We start from the raw sequence: 7,734 nt of genomic DNA, 5'->3' as shown, positions 1-7,734 counted from the left end.
CGGCACAGCACCGTCGTCACTTCGCCCTCCTCAGCTGGCATCGCAGGAAAAAAAGATCGCGTCGTGCCCCTTTCCCCCTACTGGTTTCCTCCCCGCCAGTGGTTCGAGCATGCGCGCTAAACACCAGGCTGTCGTTAGGGGTGACGTGAGAGGTCCAGCTGCTGTGGACAGTCCACGTCTTTGTGGATGCTTAGCTCTAGATTCCTTGAGAAGTTTCCTTGTCCTCTTCCCCATGAAAACTTTCCCATCTTTTTTTTTGTTTCTCCTCCTTTTGTGCTCATCTGCCCGCAGCCGCTGCTGCATTGTGTAACCCAAAAGTTCAATAAAGCTGCTTTCTTTTGGCTTTGTCCTCTGATCGGGCTACTGGGCTGAGCTGTGGCTCACCGAATGCCTCTTTCGCGCCGTTCCTTCTCTGCCCGTAGGTGTCGATCTTGCAACTGGTGGTAGCATTGCCTATAGTTGGAATTGCCGTGGTACGTGTAAGCAGCGCCATGGCGGATACCGGTAAGAGCACCGGTTAACGGGCAAGTATAGCGGGGGAGACGGAACACAGTTATCTGACTACCGCCGTTACCAGTGCGCTCAAGCTGTTCTTACCGCGCTAGTGATATACGGCTCACATCCCGCGATTTTTGTTTCGTCGTTGTGAGTCCAGAAATTATCATCATCAAAGCGCACACTAACCTTCAATAAAACCGCTTTTTTTAGCGAAAACAGCTTTGGCTTCACCGATTGTAGGGGTGCTTCTCCCGTTTGCTTGCGTGTTGCTGGCACGTTATCGCAACTACCTGTTGACTCAAGACGCCTCTGATCCTGGGCTGTACACTTCACCTGAACTCTAACATCTCAGGTACCGCTGGAAGAGAAGTAACTGCCAAACACGCTTGTGCGAAGTATCGCTGACTTCTTTTCGCTTTGGCATGACTCCACTTAATGAGTACCTGTATCGGGCAGATCGGACAACCCTCGCCCCGTTATGCCACTTTTGCCACATAATTGAATCCTAAGAACATTTCTTCCTTTCCTGCCGCCGACTTTCAAATCATCGGAGAAGGCTGCTGGAGACTCGCCTGCGACGTCTGGCACTGCCAGTGACTGTACCAATACTTTTGTGGTTTGCGTGCAATAAGCTGGGCCAATGTCATATATATATGGACGTGTGCAACGTCATCCACTTCTTAATTTCGGGGACAGCTCGTCAGCCGTGCTAAAAATATTCTGATTAGGCTGACTTTTACACAGTCTTCCTACCCTTCTCTCTGTTGTTTTTTCTTGTTTTTTTCGCCCTCCCTCTTGAACTTCGACCAAATTCCTTGTTCTGCTCCTCTATTTTGCATCGCATGATTGATTACAATGGAAAAACAACTCTTCTTGGCCAATCCCCCTAAGTGGGTATGCGTCATTTCCTTTTTGGGCCACCACCACCACCACCCAGTTGGGCTTGCGCCACAGGGGGAGGCTGGAAGCGGGTATGGCGGCTCTTGTAGGGGTGGCCTGGCATTAGGCCTAACGTTACGTTTTGAGGTCGGACCACGGTGCAAGAATATTGGTCTGACGGCGTCGTCAGGTACCCGCAGCGTGACGCAAGGGGCTTGGCACGTCGTTAACCTCAAGGTTAGGACCACCTAACGTTAGGCCTAACCAGCGGGACTGCACATATTACCGCGATGCATTGATGATGATGATGATGATGTCCTCAAATATTTTGGAACGTACCCACAAGGGGGGATTGGCCAGGGCTAAACCGGTTAAATACGTGGGGTCTTCAAAATACTTATTTCCGGAAAGAGGCTGTAAAAGGAAATTTAGTTGTGAATGAAACCCGAATTACCCATTAATCAGCACCGTTTAGCAATTCAAACGACCTGAGGCAGAAAGAAAATTTTCAATGCAATGTATTGGCTAGCGCTCACAGCCGGGTCGTCTTCGTTTTTTTCTTTTTGTTTCATGCGAGTCATTAGCACAGTGTTAGATGCTCATAGATATTTCCATACTCGCGTAAGGGCATTGGCCAACGCTTTTTTCCAGGATTTGCCGTTTGTGCGAGCCCCAAAACAGACACACACAATACGTTGGCAACAGAGAACTTAAAATCATTCTTACAAAGCACAGACGATGTCAGTCAGTCAGTCAGTCAGTCAGTCAGTCAGTCAGTCAGTCAGTCAGTCAGTCAGTCAGTCAGTCAGTCAGTCAGTCAGTCAGTCAGTAAACTTTATTGATGTGAAGGGGGGAGGGGAAGGTGGGGCTACAGAAGTGAGTAGAGCCCTTTTTGGCGGTTCCAATTTCAGTTGCCCCAATCTTCGCATTCCGGATCAGCTTATTCGCTTAGTCCAGAGGGCGAAGTTGGTCAGGGCTGCCTCCCATGTATCTATTGTGTCGGGTTCATGGGTGTATCCTGGGCGCCGTATAAAGGGTCATCCCCAGGATGCGAGGAAGAGATTTGCTACCTCTCCGCATTTCTTGCAGTGTTCGTCTGTGGCGTTCGGACACATGAAAGGAAGCTTAGACTTGTGCATGAAGATTTTTCTTTGAATTTTCTTAATTGTTTCACTTCCATGTCTAATTAGAGCACAGTAATCATACTGCCTTCCCATCCCTCAAACCTACAAAGAACCCCCCCACGCTTCGTTTCAGCCGACAGAAGTTCCTCCACCACACGACGACGTTAACGGGGTCCAACTATCTTCCCAGCGTGGATTGACCCAAATTTTGAGGTGTGGAAGAAGAAAGCTTGGGTAGTTTTTAGTCCAGAAGCCCTTCCACCCCATATTGAATTTGTTTGAGCTTAAGGGCAGTCACAAACTTTCTGGACGACGCAAGAAAATATACAGGTGGCACCATACAGGCCACGACTCCGCCCCCTCCCATCTGTAGAAGTGCGCAGTGGACCTTAAAGTTTCTTTAATCCGAGTGTCACTTTTTATGTTGTTTGTTTGCTTGCTGCGTAGAGTTACACGTTATATTTCGCGAGATTCTAAGAAAAGTAACTGCCAAGGCACGAAATTTAGTTCTAACCCAGTACCTGCTCTTCAGGCCTTTATTATTGCATGGTACGCACGTTACCCGGAAGTGGGAAAATACACAAGCACACACCCGCGATTCTCGTAGTGTAACGCTAAAGCCAAATGAGATCTCCACCACCTAATAAACGGACGTCCCTACCTTTGCCATGCATCGCCCCAGACGCCTAACAAGCATTTATCCAAACACCCTACATAAAATACTCTCAATCAGGCGAACCTTTATTACGAGAAATGACCTTTTTGCTATTAAGAAGGGATTGACGTGGATAGTCGAGCTGGGGCCCGACACCGGTGACAACTTCTAGGCGCTATACAAGAATCCGCTTTTTAAATACGGTCCTTGACCAGTGATCGCCTCGCCTCTCCTCTCCGCACTCGCTGTGGTGGCTCAGTGGCTAAGGCGTTGCGCTGCTGAGCGCGAGGTCGCTGGTTCGATTCCCTGCCGCGGTAGCGGCTTTTCTGATGGAGGCGAAGAGCAAAAACGCCCGTGTGCGCAAGATTTAGGCGCAAGTTAAAGAGCCCCAGGTGGTCAAAATTGATCCGGAGCCCTCCACTACGGCGCGCCTCATCACCTGCGTTGCGTCGGCGAGTTAAACCCTACAATCAGTCAATCTCCTTACCGCACCCTACGGCGTATACCCGCCTTGTTCCAATAAATGATTCACTCACTCACTCACTCACTCACTCACTCACTCACTCACTCACTCACTCACTCACTCACTCACTCACTCACTCACTCACTCACTCACTCACTCACTCACTCACTCACTCACTCACTCACTCACTCACTCACTCACTCACCCAATTCTACGCGACTTTGCTGACGGACCCGATATGTGGAAACTGAATCCTTAACAATTTCGCTGTAAAAGTATTTTGCAATCCCCCCTCCTCCCCCTTCATAAATGCAGGCTCCGCTTGGAGAAGCCGAACGGACGACCTCCCGTCTGGCACAAAAAGACCGATGCGCGTACCCATGCAAGCGACTCCCGCACTGGCGGTCGCGCGCGCGGGTGAAGGCCCTCTGCGCAGCCCGCAAGACCACGAAGCTCGTCAGGCGAGGCGGAACCTGCGGAATGCGACGTTAAACGCGTTCGTCGGAGTGCTTCGGAAATCAGCCCTAGCAGGCCGGAGAGCCTTTCATAACGCCCCAAGTCGCCGCTACCATACCGCAGCAGCGGCCGCTAAGGGCGCTCGTTCGCTCTTAATTAAACAAGCCTACCTGGACCTCGCCTCGGGTCTCCAGCCTTCCCGGCGGTGCTTGGCCTTCTTAGCGCGCCGCGTAGAATTCTCGCTCGGTCGATCGCCCGACATCCACCAAGACTGAAAGGAGAGACACTTCTTTGCCGTGTTTTTCTCCATGACTGGTGTAATAATCCCGAGCAGTCAACTTTATCCAGGGAGGTATGTCCCTCCTGACATGGGACAAGGAGACCACGCTTTTGTAAATTAAGGAAAATGGCGCAATGCTTGGGCTCGTTCATCAGGAAGGTGTTTGGTTTCGGTCCGCCCGAGGCGTCTGTACGCTGCGGGTGTGTTTGCGGATGAAATTCTCCACGTGGCCCCCCCTGGCGCCCCTTTTTTTTTCTGCAACAGGACCATGGAAGGAAGGGGGGTAGGCATAGTAGCTCGGCCGTGCTTCAAACTTAATGAACTGCGCTGTAAGGCCGCGGCGTCGTCTAATTACTGCGGCACCACAGCAAAGAGACGGACGACGCGCGGCTAATATCGGCTGCCAACCGGTTGCCGCTTATGCCGATATCGCTCGGCGGCGCATTGGGAAGCCGCGGCCGCCGCCGAAGTATTACTGCATGCGCTGCTGCGGCTGCTTACCCTAGCCGCCCGTGGATGTGTTGCGCGCGCCCGCACTGCACGTAACGCCGAGGCCGTGTTAATGGATCGCTATCGAGCACCTCGCTAAGGGACGCAGAACGCCGCCGGAAGCCGGCGTGCATCTCTGGGGCGCCTTATTGCTCCTGGCAGCCACGCTGGTATACCGTATTCATCCGAACACAGGTCACGCATGCTCACACGACCTCCCGCCTGGAATATAGGACGCAAGCCAAAGAAGAAGTTCGAAATCGTCCGCCGCATTTTTTTAGAGAGAGAGAGAGAGAGAGAGAGAGAGAGAGAGAGAGAGAGAGAGAGAGAGAGAGAGAGAGAGAGAGAGAGAGAGAGAGAGAGAGAGAGAGAGAGAGGGAGGGAGGGAGGGAGAGAGAGAATACGTTTAATGGTAAAAGTGAGGTTAGCCGAGAAATTTTGCTTAGCTTGCTACGCCATATGAGGAAACAAAAACATGAGGGCCTGTGCATTAAAATGAATGAATGAATGAATGAATAAAATAAATAAATAAATAAATAAAAGAAAAGAGGGAAGTATACACAGAAGGAGTGTTCTAACGCAAGAGCGTTACTTGGCTAGGTTTGCGAAACAAGGCGTTTGCATGGCTGGCTTTCACTGAATGCGCACCCGGTTAGCGGACACAAAAGCGTCCACAACGCAGCTAACCTTCGTCTCGCGCTCATTCTCTATTGGCTGCGACACGCGCCATGGCGGCGCGTGCTTAAAAAAAAAACACAAAGAAACACTCGGTCTGCGCTTAAATCACATTAGCAGTGCCGCATTCCATAGGGTGTGCGCAGCACAAAAGCTAAAGCACAAGGAAAATAGCGTGCACCAGAAATCTCTCTCGCAGCCTCAGTTAGCCTTCAGCATCTGAAAGGAGAGAGAGAGAGAGAGAGAGAGAGAGAGAGAGAGAGAGAGAGAGAGAGAGAGAGAGAGAGCATTTATTAGAAAAGGATGGCCACTGGTCACGATGGGCGGAAGGAATGGGGAGGGAGGGTAAGAGAAAATAAACAAGTGCTGGTCGATCTTTGTAGACGAAATAACTGGGCCAGTTATTTGAACCTTCAGTTAATGGGCCAGTTCGTGGTGATCGTAACTGGGTTTGTGCCGGTTCGCCAGTTCGTTCGGGGGAGGACCCACTCAAACAACCCGTGCTAGACCGCTTCTAATTGAGTAAATTGCTATTTCATGTAATAGTTGTGCACCAGTTTGTTGTAGATCGGGATGGGGTGTGGGCGATTTGAATGTACGGTGCCTGGCGGAAGCTGGGCACCACCAAACTAGGTGTGTGAGGTCTGATGGAGTGGTGGTACGGCAGTAAGGACATCGAGCGGGAAGGTGAGGGGTATACCACTTGCGAAGTGTTTCTGGTGTGTAGGCTGAGTTTGCAATAAATTTTTTAATAAAAATTTCGCCTGAGCGGGGAATAGGAGGTAGGCGGCTGAGGTAGCCAGCTGGAGTTAGGGCTTTTAGACGTGTGCGTCGGTCCTTCTTGTGGTGGAACAGTCGCAGACGCAGCATATCTAGCCAATTTGCAACAAGTCGATGTCGGTATTGTAGGCTTAGCAGCCAACGCTTTCGCAATCCGATCTCATTAGAATATGTCTAGATATACCCTCCGCAACTTTTAACAGCAGAGCTGCTTAAGCTTTTAGTTCCGTCGTCGAGTGTTACCTGAAAACTCAGCCCAGCCGAGCGCGCGTGAGCGTGTGCCTCGTGGGGAGCGCCCGCCGTCGTTCAGGCTTGCGCGTGGGTTTGCGCCACGTGAGGAGCTCGCAAAAAATACCAAGAAAACAATTCATGTACGTCCGTGCCTTAGATGCTGAGCTCGCGAAGCCGGTTGCCGCGGGTTCTAACGCCGTCCACTTTGGGAGAGATGGGAAATACTGCCGACAAAACTATCCGGGCCTGCCGGTCTTGAATAACTTTGAGAGCGAAGTTGGGAAATCCATTCGAGTTGCAACATCCGGGTCTTCGACGAAGGGAGAGGGGCCGCCAGCTCTGCTGTTTCTCCAGCCTTGCACCACAAGTGCAGGCTGCGCCAATTTTTTACAGGGAATTTGCTATATCCGAATGAACACTAGAGTTCCCTTGTGGCCATTAAGATGAGCGATTCAAGAATAGCGTATGAGTTTGTTCAGCTTTCGTGGGATCGCAATGGGGAAGGGGGGGGGGGGGGTAATGTAGCGTGTCGAAAAAAGGGCTAAGTTTATTTGTGTGTGCGGTCTGATAAGTATACGAAGCTTGTAAGGACTGGACAGCGTCTGTTAGAACGAGATGTTCTTTCTACTTGGGAAGTGTCCACCGCGAAAGCCACATCAAAACTCAGAAATTATTACGGGGTTCTCAACTCGTCGCATTCATTTACACGAGTGGATATAGTGTGCTTGGGTACGAATTACATGTCACCTCTGTCGCATCTATCAAATCACCTTTCCCCTTTTTAGGGCGAAAGCATTAGGCCCCTTATCCTGCGCAAAACCGTTGTGGTATTCCGGTACGGAACTACTACCTCTGTAAAAAGTGAATATATAAAAAATGGCCGCGTATCTACTCCGTTCGTTGCAAATGTCGTCAAAAGACGATAGTCTTTGTAGACATTTGCCAAGGAAATGCCCCACTTTGCTTTCCCGCTCACCTCTTATGCTGTTCCTGTACCGTCACACTAAACACACTAAAGGTTTGTGCAAGCCGATTTGAATTTACCGCGTTCCACTGCTACCGGCCGGGTTCCTCGATGCCAGCGCTGCAGTACGGCGGAGACGCCCCTGAATCGAGGCGGCCGACTTCAAGGTTTATAGAACCCCGTGGCCGTGCTCCACGTGCGTTTCAAACAGAACGTGGAACCTAGCTAGTGGAACCTTTC

This window comes from Haemaphysalis longicornis, unplaced genomic scaffold, assembly GCF_048455015.1.
Source record: "Haemaphysalis longicornis isolate Haplotype H1 unplaced genomic scaffold, Haemaphysalis longicornis Haplotype H1 scaffold_8, whole genome shotgun sequence".
Classification (NCBI taxonomy): domain Eukaryota; kingdom Metazoa; phylum Arthropoda; class Arachnida; order Ixodida; family Ixodidae; genus Haemaphysalis; species Haemaphysalis longicornis.
The sequence above is the reverse complement of the archived record's forward strand: the minus strand, read 5'-3'. Positions refer to the sequence as shown.